The sequence below is a fragment of the Zea mays genome, chromosome 1 (genome assembly GCF_902167145.1).
Source record: "Zea mays cultivar B73 chromosome 1, Zm-B73-REFERENCE-NAM-5.0, whole genome shotgun sequence".
Lineage (NCBI taxonomy): Eukaryota > Viridiplantae > Streptophyta > Magnoliopsida > Poales > Poaceae > Zea > Zea mays.
The window spans coordinates 286,981,128-286,999,153 of record NC_050096.1 but is presented as its reverse complement, the minus strand read 5'-3'; the positions used below and the strand labels follow the sequence as shown (position 1 = coordinate 286,999,153).

Here is an 18,026-nt window from a genome sequence, read left to right as displayed (position 1 = left end):
TCTAAAAAACTCTCAATGTGAGAGAAAGTACATAGAAACATGTCAAGATCTGTTGATTATCGGAAAACAAATTTTGATGCAAATGTGAGAGAAAGTATTAACTTACATAGACACCCCCCTAGTTTTAGTTCAAGATTAGTGCCCATGTCCTCCCCGTAGCGGCGTCCTCGGAGGTGGGATCTTCGAGTAGGCGGCTTGCCGCCGTGGATAGCGAACCAGCGCGACTACCACCCCTTGCCCAGGTCCTCCACACATTAGTTGGTATAGCTTTCTAAAATCGTTTAGGAGTGATGAATTATCAAAGCCACTACAGGACACAACCATCAATTGTGCAAAAATAAGGGGGATTCTCAGGTACAAGATAATTTCTCCATGAGTATCTTCAGAAAGAGCCATGAACGTGTCCAATATTTGTAATATTGTCTGCAATACTTGGTCCATTTCATACAGTCTTTTGGTTGCTTTCTGTAAAATTTTCACATGTCAGTACCTAGTATCACTTAAGGGAAATACACAATCAGGAAGGCAGGAACACATTTCCTGATGGTACTATGGTAGCCAGATGGTTACTTCTAAGAGCCAGCCAAAGCGACTATGCAATGTATCACTAATTTGAGGCAAATTTAAGCAGATACCCTTATGAACATTGTACTAAGAATCGTAAACTATTTAAGGAATAAACTGAATATGATGGAACAAAATCAAAACTATGAAAACGAGATAGCTAGAAAACCAGCTGGCAACCAACTCGTTGAAAGACATTTAATGGTAGCATGTTCACAGTTAGGTTTCAAAGAAAAAGAGAATGAGACATTGTGTACAAAACCAAGAAATTTATGCTGAATACAGAAGTGTGGATCCTCTTCATGGCTCAGTTCACATAAATTTCAGCACGTAACATAAACAAGCATTTTTCTAGAAAAATATATGCATATTACACAAAAAGAAAAATGTGTGTTAGGAGAAGATAAAGGTGCATGTCATATGTCAAGTATTTTGGGTTGAAATTGAAATCCTATAAGGTCAAGTATTTTGAGACACAAAGAGTATCATATGGATAAGGGAAGATATATTTACTCTTTAAGGACTTCAGTTGCTGCATGTTGCGTTTGCACTATGAATGCAGTGATTTTGTCAGTGACAAGATAATCATCCATTGCAACGAAGGTCTTGTGTCCATTTACATTAAAGGCGTCAGATTCTGCCTATAAAAGAAATGAGACATTCCCATGTCAGGAAGCAACTTGAATCCAAGTTAAGTCAGTGTTCTAACATAATTTCAATTATCAAAACATCTAGAGTGCTTGAAAGCCATTCATACGAAAATGCTTGAGCATAGAATGAGGAGGCTGGAGCATAGATGTACTTGTAACTGTGCACCATTTGTACACTGGGCAAAATCCAAGTAGAGATGGGTACCTAATATGGTGACATGAACTCTAACATACAAGCTAAGCAATGTCATTGCCCACATTGGAGAAACTATTTTTCTGAAACCTAAGAAATCAGAGAAAAGCCACAAAAACAATAACATTGTTAGAAATGCATATTTATAATTAGACAATGAATAGACCCAGCAAGTCATGCATAGCGTAGATAATATAAGAAATACCATACTCATAATTTTAATCTCCTTCCAAGTTTCATACTTCTCCTTTGGTGTCAATGCAGTTGAGTCTACCTTCCCTTACTGTAGCTTGTCAGTCAATTTTGAAATATCTAGTTGGCTTGTTATCTTATCACTGAGATGATGCATGGCCAAAGACAATGTGGTAGTGTCGCAAATCCTCTTCACCTACTCAAAGTGTTCTTGTAGCCTACAACAAAATGGAAGCATGCAAAAGAATTAGAACACGAGCTGGTTTACTAAATACGACACTTGCTTATTCTGAAACAGATACAACTTCCATGATGAGGAGGCGGGGGTGTCGCTGCGAGCTGCTGCAAGTGATGTTTTCCTAGCATTTTGGAGCCCGACCAAGGAAAGCTCCATCTCTTGCTTGAAGAAGAGACTGCAGATGTAAAAAAAACATAAAGTAGTTATTCAAGCAGATAAGCTCCTTGAATAGAAAGGAATGACATATTACATCAGTTGATCCATTTTAGAAGTGTTACATGCGTCCTAGTAATGCTCAACCACCCAACAAGTGCATGATAATGCCTATACTATATGCCAGTGATTGAAGTATAAAAAATAACTATGGGCATCAAGTTAATTCTGGAGTACCACCAAGAACATAGTAGCGCTAATAGATACTTATACATAATATGATATCTAGGCATAGTAGAAGGGGTAACTGGAATAGTAATATGGTATTTGGTACGATGTATCTAATTTAGATCATCTTTTTTTACTTCTAGGTACTAATTTAAACCAATGTGACTCTATTTTTAGTCCTATTTTTTTGTTTTCTCCTTGCTAATAATTTTTTTTATTCTCAAGCAAAATAGCACATGAATTTTCGAGTGTAAGGATTTCATAGATAAAATGAGCATAATTCCTAATTCTTATGCTGGTTTACACATGTGTATAACAGATGTCCACTGTGTGAGTACGCAAGTGGATCTGAACTTGTAAAAAACAAATGAGTAAAGCGCGGAGACGGACCTGGGATCGATGTCCGGGAAAAGAGGGAGAGATGGGATTCGTCATCTATAGGAGTTTTGAATGCATTGCCCTCGGTATATATCCAGGCAAAAAGAACAAAAAACTCTTAGAGTATTCTGATGCCACTTTTGAGTTCATTACTGAACCTGCTGCACTTACGTTGGAGATGTTGGTGAATTGTACGATGAGGAGGCCAGAGGGCAGCACGACCTAGGGGTTGAGGCAACGATAGTGCGGTCCAGAGATCGAGTCCATGGAACAAGAGCTTCTTGTAGCTAATCAGGCCACTACACATCGAGAAGCAACAATTAGGGAGCTTCAATGTGAAACAAAAAGAAAGGAAACTGAGATTGAGAGATTAAATGAATTGACGATATCAGGTTGGTTTGCAGCACAAGAAATGAACTGGCACAAATGACATTCAAGAATAAAGATGATATCAAGAATACAATCAATTACTTCAAACAGGTGATGTATTTAGCTAGATGTTGTGTGTTCTGAACTAATAGCTTCAAAAGTGACTTTGACCTTCTTGCGCAAATAAGTAGAAGATCAGGTGACACAGTTGATTAACCAAGTGCAAGAACTCGCAGACCAAAAAAGCACTGGCTATTTCTCAAGGAAAGTCAAATGGGCTCAGTACTGTAAGATCTTGTTGTAGTGAACTTGAATCTTTAAATTAAACTGGAACTCCATTCACGTATAGAAATATGCTACCTTCATCCTTCGAGCATGATTACAATTGAACTCTAGTTCTTACCCTTCCATTTTTTTGCATGTGAACACATATGGGCTGAAGAAACCATGTTCTGTTTAATTTTACAATTATATTTAGGTATACTGTTGGAGGTAACACAGAAAATGCAAGCCAAAATTGTTTTATGCTGCTCTTAAAACTATTTTTAAGAGGTGATTTTTTTGGGATCTTTTGGAGATGCTCAGACTTATAATTATTTAAAAACATGACCATGTGTATATCACATCGATGCAGTTTTTTTGTTCCGATCAAACAAGGAAGAGCAAATGAGATCTAGTTGAGACAAACCTCCTCACTCCGACCCTAAGCAGTCCTAGTTTCTTAGGAATAATGCATGTACCTTTTCTTTGTGGCTGTCCATCTGGTTATGGGATCCTATAATAAGAACACCAGATGAAAGCGATTAAAATTTTCTCTAGTGAACAACCTGGTTTGTATATATGTTAATACATTTGTATCTAAAATCACACCAGGAGAAGCATAAATAGCTAAAATGAGAGAAAATGAAGGTATATGTTTATCCATGTGATAAGTTTCACAGTCAAAGGCATAACAAACAGCTGCATTTCTTTTTACACTGAAAAATCCATCTTTCTATGTAGGAAGCCATGTTCCTTCGAAATTGATTATGGTTCGTGTATTTCATATGGATATCACAATCCTTTTGATTCCAAAATAAGTCCATGTAGGCACCTTTTCTGTTAAGGTTTCTTGTTTTACTCATACCTAAAGTGCACCATAAACAATCTAGTAAGGTACTGCAAATAGAACATCTACCTCAGTTTGTATGCACAATTCCAAACTAGCAAACTTGCTAATTGCGCCGACTCTTACAACTGCCAATTTAGATATTATTCTACACATTACATGTTTACTCTATTAGGTTTGTGGCATATTACGTCTTGGTTTTCATCATGAGTCAAGCAAGGAGGCTGCAAAAGAATTGGTGGAGCAGCAGCTCATTCTAAATATTCTACGGTGGAAAGGAAAAGATCTAGCTAAGAGTGCTTTAGACTGAAGCAAGCCTCAAATAGATTCACTGAATGGTAAATTGTTAGTGAAATTTCTAAGTTAATATGTCATAGAAATGCAAAAGCAAAATCTAGACAAGGAGAAAAAATATAGAGAAATCAAGAAACATTAAGCCGATGGATGGATTAGAAATGATAAGCAGTATAGATAAGAAGACGGGGGCAAGAATCGTACCATGTCTGGCCTAAGGAAGTCAGTCTTGCCGAGCACGATGATGGATCCAGACTTGTAGAGCGCGCGCGACGGAGGGGCCCGCGTCCTGGTCGGCAGCGTCGCAGCAGAGGTGCAGGATGTCGGCGTCATCGTCATCTGCTCCACGAGGTTCCACCAGACCAGCTTTGATGTGGCCGTAGTCGTGGGCTCACCATTAGTCGCGACAAAACTCACCATAACCTCCTCCTCTAGCACTCCCTTGCTGATGATCGGTACAAGAGGCACTGGAAGCTGGTTCCCTGTAGAAGATCGGTACAGGTAACATTAGCGCATCAAGAGTGAAGTTGATGATGTTGTGACATGGATATAGAGATTAACCTGCTACAACTAATCAAGACATCAACTAATGCATCTGATGTTAGTAGACAGGTACTGAAGCCTCATGCTCTCGGTCTCACTACACTGCTAATAAAAACTGAGTCAGGTACTGAACATTCATGATTTCTAATCAAACTCACCGGGACTGGGAGTAGATCTCTGCACTACATAACTGTTGGCCTGGTTCTTATTCGTTGAATCGCTGTCGCTAGGGAAGTCTAGTTTGACTTATGACCATTCCAAATATTACTGAAAGTGTTAAGATAAAAAAATCAGAGAACTGGATAAATATATTGAAGGCAAGAAATGTACATCACTGCATATAGAATGTCACATTAGGATTCAATAAAGTCAAACTAAAGTCTGACCAACAATTATCTGCAAAATATGTGCATGCTTTGTAGGTAAAATCTGTATCGCTAGATTCACATCATGAACATCTTCTAAATACAGATTGTTTTTGTAACAATTACTGATTATTGTTAGATGGTCAAAATACACTTCTAAGGACTTCTCCAAATTGTAATGAACCTTATAAAAAATAGAGGGAGTAATGTATAATTGAAAAGAACACATACTTCATCTTCACTATAGATTGAGAAGCAATGGAAGCCTAGATATGTGATGATGCCACATTTGCCTTTACACCATTACCAGACTAAAAATTATTGTTTACATCAGATGAGAAAAGACCCACAAAGGAAGCTTATGCCACAAGCCCACAACAACGCTAGTCTTCCAATCTCAAGAGGCCAGTACAAGTTAAAAAATCTGAAACTCAAATCCAGAAATCAATCATCGTAATTTCCCTATCAAAATATCCACCAGTTCCAGTTACAAGATCAAAACAGATTCATTTTAGAAAAGTGGATCCCAGGAACAAGGAAATGTAAACAACCAGCGAGGTGAGTAGCTTTAGGGACCAAGAAAATGTAAGCAACCAGCAAGCTGATGTACTCAATCTAAAATAATAACAAAATTGCTTAACTAAATACCCTCAACATGCCCGCAATGACCAGTCCCAAAAAAATCCTGGAGAAAGAGTTGTACCGAGCAGAACCATGGGATGACAATTATAACAAAATCTAAAAGCTATGAATGGTTCTCAGATATAGAATACAAACCTAAATTATCCTTTCACACAAGCCACAAACCAAATATTTTCCCCATGTATACATACACAACGTTGCAGGCTCACTACCCATTGGTATAGTTTTATACTGATAGAAAAGAAATTAATGGTGGTCATTGCCTTCTGACTTGGGTTAAGATTTGTCACCCAATTGAACCCATCTCCAACATGCAACAAAAATTGAGGACCTTACTCCACTGCTCTTTGCTTTGGTGCCCAAAAGAAGAGCCCATAAGCCCAGTGGCATCAACTCCCCGTCTATGGCTCGCGTTCGAAGCTCCTGGATCCAATGTAGATTTCAGAAAGGGAGAAAAAGGAACAAGAATCAATCAATAAATGGGGGAATATCCACAAGGGGCAAACTGAGGTATTTTCTCAGTGGGTAATAACCTGACGAAACAGCTCTCCATGATGCTTGGTGTTTCCACTAATGGACCATTTTGTCGCCACTGAATCTAATAGCTTATTTATTAACCAACAACGATAATATGAAACAGCAGGGAAAATAATATCAAATGTGAGTTGAAGTGCTAGGATCGATGCAAGAAAATAATATCAATGCTATGCAAATTCAGAGGTTAAGTGAGATAATAAGTGAAGCACCTGGGAGATGAGGTCCTCGGCTAGGGTGAGGACAACAAAGGTGGTGGCCTTTAGTTGCAATAGGCTTCTTATCAAGAGCCATCAAGTATCTGGTACAATTCACAAGCGCGATTTGAATGAAGTGAAGTACTCTTGGATTCTCAAATTCACACGAAAAGTACTGGGAGCGCGGTTGAATAACCATCCCAAGAAGACCTGCCAGCCTTTGGCGACGTCACCGCCTCCTGCTGCTGTAGTGGAGCTGTACCGCGTTTGCGCGGGCGGATGGCGGCTAGGCCAGACAACCATGAAGTTGAAGAACCACAAGTACCTCCCATCGTGCATCGACATACAGGACATCGGCTGGTAAAGCTTAGCCTTGCCCATGGAAAATTAGTATATCCATTATGCACTCAATGTTCGCTCATGTTATTCTCAAGAAAATTCAAACATCACCGGATCATCTATATACCTTTATAGTTGCAGATAGCATAGGGCATGCTATTCCAGAAGCACATGTTGGCAGCATGATCTTTGTGTAGCCATTCTCCAATGCAGTCTGAGCAAAATATCAGGCATGAAAGGGCGAGTTCAACTTGCAACGACAAAAACACGTGGGGACACCAAAGGAAACCACCTTCTGCAGCGAAAGCATGAGCGGGCACCAAATAAAGTCGTCCCTACCCGTTTCATCACTGATGTCCTAGTTGGTCTTGAGCTGCTAGGGTTTGACAGGGTGTAGGGTGCGTACCTCGGGCGAGAAGGTGCACGAGGGGCGTGGTGGTTGCGGTGCGCGCGGGGGCGGCGGAGGTAGACCGATCATGGGGGCGGCACGCTCATCTCCTCGAGGAAGCTATCGCCGCAGGAGGGGAGGGGGACAGGGAGGTGCGGAGGCCCGACCGCACGCCATCCAATCGAAGAAATGGAAATCACTCACTTCTCGGACGGGCTCGGGGTGGAGGTGGTCGGTGTCGGGTGGGGACGGGCTCCGTCCCATGGCGTAGCGTGCGGCGCCTGCTCCACCGAACTGTTGGTCATGGTAGCGCCCATGACGAGATCTGGGATGAAGGGGCGGCGAGGGAGTAGGGCGTGAGAGAGAAGGAGGGGAGGGGGCAGGCGCGGTCCTCCCAGCCATCACGCTGGGATGGTGGACGGGGAGCGGAGTGCGGTCGGCGTCGGGGTGGAGACGGGAAGGGGTGGCAGGGGAGTCAAGCGCGAGGGAGAAAGAGAGGATGGGGAGGGGAATGAGCGGGTTGGGGTCAGGGGCGGAGCGCGGTTGGATCACGCGTGGACGGTCTAAATTCATCGATGGCAGAATGGCAGAACCAAGGAGACAACCTACCTCTTGCGTTCTTCATAGTAGTAGAGATTTTAGCACTCCTACTCTTTTGCGTATGAGTGAATTTTTTATATTTATTCTGAATTTTATTGTAAAGTAAATGAGCTAAGTCTAATATAGCTCAAGGTGATGAACTGTGCAATGCCTAAACAATTTGATGCTGCAAGGTTGTATCAGAGTTAATTCAAACCTTGTTTTTTTATCGCAGCAAACCAGACTGAAAATACGAAATAAGATCCTCAGCACGAGGCTCAATTGAATATCCTTGAATAACATACTCACACCATTGAGGAAGGCCAACATAGATAGTAGAGAGCTCATTAATTGATTTCCTGGGGTCTGTGTGAAAGTGCACCGGCCACTGTGTATAATATCTCTTTTATTGCAGACCAAATAACTTTGTGAACACCCACTGCTGCCAAAGCATGTGCAGACATTGTTCATTGTGGTGCACTGAGCTTTTCTGGTTTTTGAATATGACAAATTCAACTAACTGCAGGCAGCGTATCCAATGCTGACGGCAATCAATATGGCTAAGTATTCTTTCTCATATGTTTAAGACCTTATGCCTTAATAATACTAAAAGCTAAGGGATGCCAACGCTACCATTTTCGATTTAAAAAGAACCGTGAAGTCCAGCAAGGCCAGCACAGGAGTTGCAAGTAGTGCTGCCTTAGGGCCTGTTCGGTTGTTCCGGATTGGAGCCCCGGATTAATTCCTAGCCGGATTATTTCTCTAATTTATATAGATTTTGATGAGCTGGAATGAATCCTGGCTCATTCCGGTACAACCGAACAGGCCCTTAAGGGTGTCAAAGACAGTTGATGGTCAAATGTCCAACATAATAGTGTGTGTTTCGACCGATTTGTTAGAGGCTTCGCAATGGTTGAAAAATGGTGAGCAATCTTTTTGCAAAAACCGGCCAACTCAAGGAAACCCGACATATTCCCGAACATTAGCCAGAGTGGTCCACTGAACTGAAAGTACTGCAACAACCTTGTCAAGGTGAGTGGATATCCTTACGGATGATAACTTGGCCACCCATTGTTCTTGTTGTAAAATGGTTAAAACTTGAGACAAGTGAACCAAATGGCCTCACATGTACGGTTGTAAATCAACATGTCATCAAAGGACACGATGACACATTTTCACAAAGTAGCAACAATATGAAGAACATGTTTTCATCAAAGAACTTGACCAGTCATAGAAGCGATAGGAAGAACAGAGTGCAAAGATTATATTACAATTGAGTTTTTCATCTCTTTTCTCACCACTCTTCTCCCCTTAGAGCGAGTTTAGTAATATAACCAACTCTTGGTTGTAAGAATATCTCGTTTGTGTAGTAGTTAACTGCTCACTGTTAATGCATGACCCACTTGTCTCTTATATAATTTTTTGGTTCTTGTGTCTATGCTCGATGGCGATGATTCTCGGTGAGTGCAAGGCTTGGCCAGGGCGCGCCTCAACGAGTGTGGGGCACAGTGAGGCAAGGCTTGTTTGGCGTGTGATAAGGCTTGTCCGAGGCAGGCTCGGCATAAGCGTCATGAGCGCGTGCCGACGTGGGTACGGCGACACGGTTTTGGTGGAGGGGCTTGATCAAAAACGCAAAAACAAATTGAAGAATGTAGGTACAATCAAGCCCTAATTTGTGGGTTTTGGTGATAATGACCATACAACTAGAGGAATAATTTATTTGCCAAGCATTGTAACAGGAAAAACACCAAAAAGGGAGAATGCTCATGATAAAGGAGGGACACCAGAAGCTTATAAAATATGTTGTATGTTTTATCTATTTCATAGTGTAGAGATGTTGTAATATCAAGAATTAGTGGGTTTGCAGTCATTTTTGGTTCTCAAATGCTCAAAGTCCATATATCACCTCTACCTAAGTCTAGATAGTTAGTGCCAAAGTTAACCTATGTGGCACTGTCATGTATATGTACAACACTACCGGACTTTAAAATATCCGTTGAGGATATGAAGCTTCGAATTGTTTATTCCTTGTGTCCGCAACAGTCACCTGCTATGTATCATAACACAGGGATATGGCAGAAAGCCTACTTATACCATCTCTTTTGAAACCTCTCTCCCTCACTTACTCCATCCTTGCTCAAAATTTCTGGTTTCTCTCCCACTCAAACTATGAAGAACACCTAGAACAATAAGAACCCTAAGTCTTGTTCGGTTCACCTTTGACATTCAACTCTTAATTCTTGGAGCTTGCTCCTAGTCGACATGTTACATCTTCCACGAGTTGCAAAGGTTATTGCAGTCTTGGATTTTTGTAGGTCATCCCCATTTATAGTGAAAACCCCTCTCATACTAAGAGCGAAAGCTCTTGGCTTGAGATCGAGGTAGGATGTGTGACCCTTTGCCTTTGTGGCTCTCCTCAACAACATGGAGGTAGACAAGCCTTTGTGGCGAGATGAACCACAGGATAAAATATGTGTCACCGTGTGTTGGTCTGTAATGTTTACTTGAGTAGTTATAGTTTGAGTAGTTCATACTTGAATATCTTCCTACTTTGTACTCTAGGTGTCCAGCCGATGCAGCTCCGCCTCGTGCCCAAGTCTTGACCCTAGGTGTCCCACACCCCCCCACCGAAGCCCGCACCGGCCTCGTTGTGCTTGATCACCCCACTCCGTGGCCGGGATTGCTCGCAAGAGTACCCTCGCCCCGCCCGGAGCACCCCCTCTGTCGTTCACCCATTTCCAGTCCCATTCTCACGACCAAAACCCCACCACCGAGTTCGTTGGGTCCCCCTCATCGGCCCTGGCCCGCTCCGGCGACCCCAGACCCACTGGAATCCGAGCCTGCCTCGTCTCCGATGACCTCTTCGCCACGGGAGAGAACGGTGCCCCCCGAAGCCGTTAACCCCTGGGCACCCGATCTCAACCGCCTGCCTCTGATCCAACGATCGGATCTCCGGATACTGGTTCGCGTTGGCGCCCCTACCCCTAGGCCCCGCTCATTAGTCGCCTGCGCTCCTGGCGCTGGGCCTGATCGATCAGCCCCGCCTCACCCTAAGCCGCTGACCGCCCTGGCCCACCTATCAATCGCGCGCGCCCGCGCTCGCGGGATCTGTACTCGACCGTTGATCTAAGATCTGATGGCTGAGGACAGCCGATACCCCTTCACGTGGTCTTTTTGTTGAAGAAACCCTCAGCTTCCCGGAAATCAACCCGCCGTCTTGGTTTCTTTCGCCTGAGCCCCTGGTTTCTTGTAGAGAGACCCCTTGACTTTATTTTAATCACAAAATGTGTCAATTAGGGATTTTGAATTCTAAAACTTCCAAAAATTCTTAACTTTGTCATATGAACTCCAAATTGGATGGTTCAAATTGCAAAATGTTCATTATGATATTTTCCATCTATTTAAATTATGTTCATCCACTATTTCCATGTCTCAAATTTATAGTTGGTTTCTAGGTTAGAGTAATACTATTGAAACTGTTGGGGGCCTTCGTCTTCGGAAGGTCCTCAAAAACATGATTAACAATGTTTTCCGAGCATAATATATGTACAAGAATCTTTGGACTCGGGATGAAGTTGTACACAATATGGAAAGTAGGATCAGAACGAAGGTTGAACCAGCGTCGAAGCTGCACGCAAGGAAGCTTCGGCTCAGTAGCAGAAAGAGAAACCGACTTAAGGAGGAAAAGGCTATCTAGTCCTCGACAGATTGTTATTAAGTCAATAGTGAATATGAAGGGCATGAATGTAATTTTACGCAGGCTGCGTCCTATGCCTATAAATAGATGAACAGTACCCCTGTACTGTTCACGCTGACTGGGATTCACTCGTGCGTCACGCTTGAACTTTGTCTTCTGTCAAGCCGAAGGTATAAATGTGATTTAATATCGTTCCTATCCATTCATGACTATAGAAAAAGGATATAAAAATGATGTTATAAGATTATTCATGTTATTTCTCATGTTTCATATACTTCTTCTTTTCACCGATGTAAACTGTGATGATGAAGGTATGTCCTTCATAACCTTTGTCCGAAGATCGTTATATCCTAAGGGAAATAACGCTTCGAAGGATGAAGGTCATTAACCATTAACCTCTTTTTGTGTTGCCTTGTTCTTAATTCTTAGCATTTGAAAACAAGCCTACAACATTGGCGCCCACCTCCGGTGAACTCATTTGTCCACCTTCGGCAAGCTGTGACCTTCGTCATGCCGCCGAAGAAAGCTTCAGGGCTAGGGGCTGCACTACAGCCACTAGACATCAACCAGGACACGTTGCGCAAAGCCCGAACTCAAAAGAGGAAGGCTACAAGTCCAACCCTCCAAGAGGACGAGCTGGATTAGGAGATAAGGGACCTCGAAGCTATTCATCAACAGGTCCAGAGAAAGAAGGAGAAGATGCTTCGCCTCTCCGAATTACAGAGGAAGATTGATGAAGCTGCTGAGGAAATGCGTCATCTCACTCAAGATGACCAGGACCGAAGACCTCCACATAGAGAGCTTCGTCAAGACAATTGTTACAGTGGTGATGATTGGTATGAAGATTTCCATCATGGAAATTTTGCTTTTGATGATGCTTCTCCCCTATCAGCAGAACTGCAGGCTACAACATGGCCCCCATCATACAAGCCACCTCAGCTCCCCATGTATGATGGGCACTCAGATCCGAAGCAGTTTCTGATGAGCTACAAAGCAACTATATCTTCGTACGGAGGCAACATTGCAGTCATGGTAAAATCTTTTGTCATGGCAGTCCAAAGCGTGGCCCAGTCATGGTGCTCTTCTCTTCGGCTAGGGACGATCACGTCATGACAAAAGCTAAAGGACATGCTGGTCACCAGTTTTCAAGACTTTCAAACGAAGCCAATCATAGCTCAGGCCTTGTTCCAGTGCACACAAGACCATGAGGAATACCTTTAGGCATATGTCTAAAGGTTTTTGTGACTCAAAGCACAAGCACCCACAGTGCCCAATGAGATTGTCATTGAGGCAATGATCAAGGGTCTTCGGCCAGGGCCTATGGCCCAATACTTCACTAGGAAACCCCCTCAGACCCTGGAGAAGCTGCTTCAGAAAATGGATGAGTACATCCAGGCGGACAAAGACTTCCGCCAAAGAAGGGAAGAAGCTTACAGATTCTCTGAGATGACTAGGGGCTTCGGAGGAAGAATCCACCCTAGGCATGTCAGATCAATCCACAGCTCCAGTCAGAATGATGACAAAGGAAGCTAGCTTCAGAGGCCACAACACACCTCACAATCTTTGGGACAGCCAACAAAGCTCCTTCAGGCCACTAGCTCCAAGGGGCAGAGGGGACAGGGGCTTCAGAGGAAGATATGGGGATCAGCCCAGGAAAATCTATTGCTTATTCTGTGGTGAGGACAAGGGCCATACTACAAGAATGTGCAAATCACTATTCTAAAGCAAAAGGAAATCGCTGAAGCCAAAGCTCGACAGAATCAGCCGAAGCAGGTCTTGCACACTGCTTCGTGCCACTCTCCTTACATACCAGAATATGTGGGCAATCATTCTGTAGCTTCTGTCGCTTCGGCAAGTCATTCACAAGCTTCTTGGCCTCAGCTCCCACCACCACCACCACTGCAACCTACTTATTCCCGAAGCCAGCAGCCAGAAGGGAGCCAACACTCTCAACAGCAACGTGAATTCAGAGAGGAATCCGAAGCTCGTACAGTCAATAGTACCGTGCCAGAATCAAAGCATATATACTGAGTGATATCCTGCCTCTGAAATCCTTTTATGTTCTATGCCATTTTTCTTTTTAATAAGAAATAAGCAATGTTAGTTTTTAATTTCTTATAATGATTTTGCTTCTATCAGAATGAAATATATTTTCTTCACAAATTTACGAAATTCAAAAGTTACGAAGCTACAAAAAGTCGTTCCTAAGGGAGCGCATCGTATGTTTTGTGCTCAAAAGACGTTCCTAAGGGAATGCAGAGCTAAAATTGCCGAAGCTACAAAAAGTCGTTCCTAAGGGAGCGCAACGTAAGTTTTCTGCTCAAAAGTCGTTCCAAAGGGAATGCAGAGCCAAATACCACCAAAATATAAGGCGAAGAAGTTCAAAAGTCGTTCCTAAGGGGATGCAAAACTTATACCGCCGAAATATAAGGCGAAGAAGTTCAAAAGACATTCCTAAGGGGATGCAGAACTTATACCGAAAAATAAACGGTAAAGCCGAAAAATAAACGGCAGAGACTCCAAAGTCATTCCCAAGGGGATGCAGAGTTTTGTGTATGGGCGTGTGGCTATGTGTTTTCGGCATTCCCATCATTTTTGCATCATGTCATCATGTCATATCATACATCATACATCATATCGCATCAACAGACAAGAATCGAATACGGAGCCAATCTTCGGAAAATGCTTCGTCCAAATGAAAATGTGTTAAGGCATGGAGTAAGCTTCAGAAAATACAGTTTTATCAGTCTTGTTACAAGAAGGGATGTCTCTTTACAAAGCAAGGATATCTTTCTCTACGAAGCATGGATCTTTCTCTTTACGAAGCATGAAAAGAAGGGAATGTGTTTTTTTTGCTAAAGGCTCAAAAATGGTATGTGAAAGTCGCCTAGAGGGGGGGGGTGAATAGGGCGAAACTGAAATTCTCAAAAATAATCACAACTACAAGCCGGGTTAGCGTTAGAAATATAATCGAGTCCGCGAGAGAGGGTGCAAAACAAATCGCAAGCGAATAAGGAGTGTGACACGTGGATTTGTTTTACCGAGGTTCGGATCTCGCAAACCTACTCCCCGTTGAGATGGTCACAAAGACCGGGTCTCTTTCAACCCTTTCCCTCTCTCAAACGGTCCCTCGGACCGAGTGAGCTTTTCTTCTCAATCACTTGGAACACAAAGTTCCCACAAGGATCACCACACGATTGGTGTCTCTTGCCTCAATTACAAGTGAGTTTGATCTCAAGAAAGAATGAGAAGGAAAGCACGATTGCATAAGCCAAGCGACAAGAGCGGCAAATAACACACAGATATTTCTCTCTCTCAAGTCACTAATCACTAATGATCACTTGTCTCAACTTTGGAACTTGGAGAGATTGGAGGCTTTGAATGTGCCTTGGAATGGATTGCTAGCTCTTGTATTGAATGTTGAAGGTGGGAATGCTTGGATGTTATGAATGGAGGTGGTTGGGGTTGTATTTATAGCCACCAACCACTTCCTAGCCGTTGCTCCATTCTGCCGAGCGCGGACGGTCCGCCCGCCTGGTCCGGACGGTCCGCCCCTGTAGATCAACGGCTGAAAACGCAACGGTCAGCAGTAACGGCTATATCAACGGCTATATTGCATTTAATGCGTCGTCAGATGTCAGATAAAGCCAGTCGCGGACGGTCCGGGCGTGCACCCCGGACGGTCCGCGAGGCCACTATAATTCATTTTTCCGAACTCGTCACCTTCGGGTTTTTTGGTTTCTCACCTACCGGACGGTCCACGCCTGAGGCCGGACGGTCCGCGCGAGGTCTCGGACGGTCCTTGCTTTTCCTCCGGACAGTCTGTAGTGTAGACTTGGATTTTTGCATTGGTTCTGTCCGAGGGTCATCCTGGTGTTACGGACGGTCCGCCGCAAGGGCCCGGACGGTCCGCGCTTGGTCTATTTTTCCAAAAAGCTTCTCCTGTCCGGAATAATCTACGGTATTCCGGACAGTCATTTTAGTATAGTTGTAGATGAACCTTTGGCACCTGTAGAACATATACTCTAGAGCAAACTAGTTAGTCCAATTATTTGTGTTGGGCAATTCAACCACCAAAATCAATTTAGGAAATAGGTGTAAGCCTAATTCCCTTTCAATCTCCCCCTTTTTGGTGATTGATGCCAACACAAACCAAAGCAAATATAGAAGTGCATAATTGAACTAGTTTGCATAATTGTGAGTGCAAAGGTTACTTGGAATTGAGCCAATATAAGTTCTTGCATGGATTGTTTCTTTATTTTTAACATTTTGGACCACGCTTGCACCACTTGTTTTGTTTTTGCAGATTCTTTTGTAAATCCTTTTCAAAGCTCTTTTTGCAAATAGTCAAAGATGAATGAATAAGATTTTGCAAAGCATTTTCAAGATTTGAAATTTTCTCCCCCTGTTTCAAATGCTTTTCTTTTGACTAAACAAAACTCCCCCTCAATAAATTTCTCCTCTTAGTGTTCAAGAGGGTTTTAAGATATCAATTTTGAAAATACTACTTGCTCCCCCTTTTGAACACAATAAGATAACAATTTGAAATTTACCAATTGAAAATCATTTTAAAATTAGGGTGGTGGTGCGGTCATTTTGCTTTGGGCTCATGCTCTCTCCCCCTTTGGCATGAATCGCCAAAAACGGAATCATTAGAGCCCTTGAAGTAACTTTCTCCCCTTTGGTAAAACAAAATATGAGTGAAGATTATACCAAGGACGGAGAGTGATGCGGAGCAACGGTGAAGGATGAGTAATAGAGTGGAGTGGAAGCCTTGTCTTTGCCGAAGACTCCAATTCCCTTTCAATATACCTATGACTTGGTTTAAAAATCACTAGAAAACACGTTAGTCATAGCATATATAAAAGAGACATGATCAAAGGTATATTTATGAGCTATGTGTGCAAATTAGCAAAAGAAATTCCTAGAATCAAGAATATTGAGCTCATGCCTAAGTTTGGTAAAAGTTTGTTCATCTAGTGGCTTGGTAAAGATATCGGCTAATTGATCTTTAGTATTAATGTATGCAATCTCGATATCCCCCTTTTGTTGGTGATCCCTAAGAAAATGATACCGAATGGCTATGTGTTTAGTGCGGCTATGCTCAACGGGATTATCCGCCATGCGGATTGCACACTCATTATCACATAGAAGAGGAACTTTGGTTAATTTGTAACCATAGTCCCGCAGGGTTTGCCTCATCCAAAGCAATTGTGCGCAACAATGGCCTACGGCAATGTACTCGGCTTCGGCGGTAGAAAGAGCGACCGAATTTTGCTTCTTTGAAGCCCAAGACACCAAGGATCTTCCCAAGAACTGGCAAGTCCCCTATGTGCTCTTTCTATTAATCTTACACCCCGCTCAATCGACATCCGAATAACCAATCAAATCAAATGTGGATCCCCGAGGGTACCAAAGCCCAAACTTAGGAGTATAAGCCAAATATCTCAAGATTCGTTTTATGGCCGTAAGGTGGGATTCCTTAGGGTCGGATTGGAATCTTGCACACATGCAAACGGAAAGCATAATGTCCGGTCGAGATGCACATAAATAGAGTAATGAACCAATCATCGACCGATATACCTTTTGATCGACGGATTTACCTCCCGTGTCGAGGTCGAGATGCCCATTGGTTCCCATGGGTGTCTTGATGGGCTTAGCATCCTTCATTCCAAACTTGGTTAGAATGTCTTGAGTATACTTCGTTTGGCTAATGAAGGTGCCTTCTTGGAGTTGCTTGACTTGGAATCCTAGAAAATACTTTAACTCCCCCATCATAGACATCCCAAATTTTTGTGTCATGATCCTACTAAATTCTTCACATGTAGATTCGTTAGTAGACCCAAATATGATATCATCAACATAAATTTGGCATACAAACAAATCATTGTCAAGAGTTTTAGTGAATAAAGTAGGATTGGCTTTGCCGACTTTGAAGCCATTAGCAATAAGGAAATCTCTTAGGCATTCATACCATGCTCTTGGGGCTTGCTTGAGCCCATAAAGCGCCTTAGAGAGCCTATAGACATGGTTAGGGTACTCACTATCTTCAAAGCCGGGAGGTTGCTCAACATAGACCTCTTCCTTGATTGGTCCATTGAGGAAGGCACTCTTCACGTCCATTTGGTAGAGCTTGAAGCCATGGTAAGTAGCATAGGCTAATAATATGCGAATGGACTCAAGCCTAGCTACGGGTGCATAGGTTTCACCAAAATCCAAACCTTCGACTTGAGAGTATCCCTTGGCCACAAGTCGGGCTTTGTTCCTTGTCACCACACCATGCTCGTCTTGCTTGTTGCGGAAGACCCACTTGGTCCCTACAACATTTTGGTTAGGACGTGGAACTAAATGCCATACCTCGTTCCTCGTGAAGTT

At 42.8% G+C, this 18,026-nt stretch overlaps 1 pseudogene across 1 annotated transcript; it reads right to left on the bottom strand.

Annotated features, from left to right (window-relative positions):
* Window positions 1-3: 3 nt before the first annotated feature.
* Window positions 4-7,806, bottom strand: LOC100279271 (LOC103639765-like pseudogene; annotated as a pseudogene). The gene is made up of 16 exons (NR_158726.1): window positions 7,394-7,806; window positions 7,115-7,201; window positions 6,859-7,020; window positions 6,664-6,752; window positions 6,451-6,515; window positions 6,254-6,340; window positions 5,102-5,177; window positions 4,929-5,012; window positions 4,572-4,849; window positions 3,706-3,740; window positions 2,609-2,895; window positions 1,905-2,012; window positions 1,618-1,817; window positions 1,420-1,497; window positions 1,078-1,205; window positions 4-465 (listed from the first exon to the last, which is right to left on the bottom strand). The product of NR_158726.1 is annotated as a protein-like pseudogene (transcript).
* Between the last annotated feature and the right edge of the window lie 10,220 nt (window positions 7,807-18,026).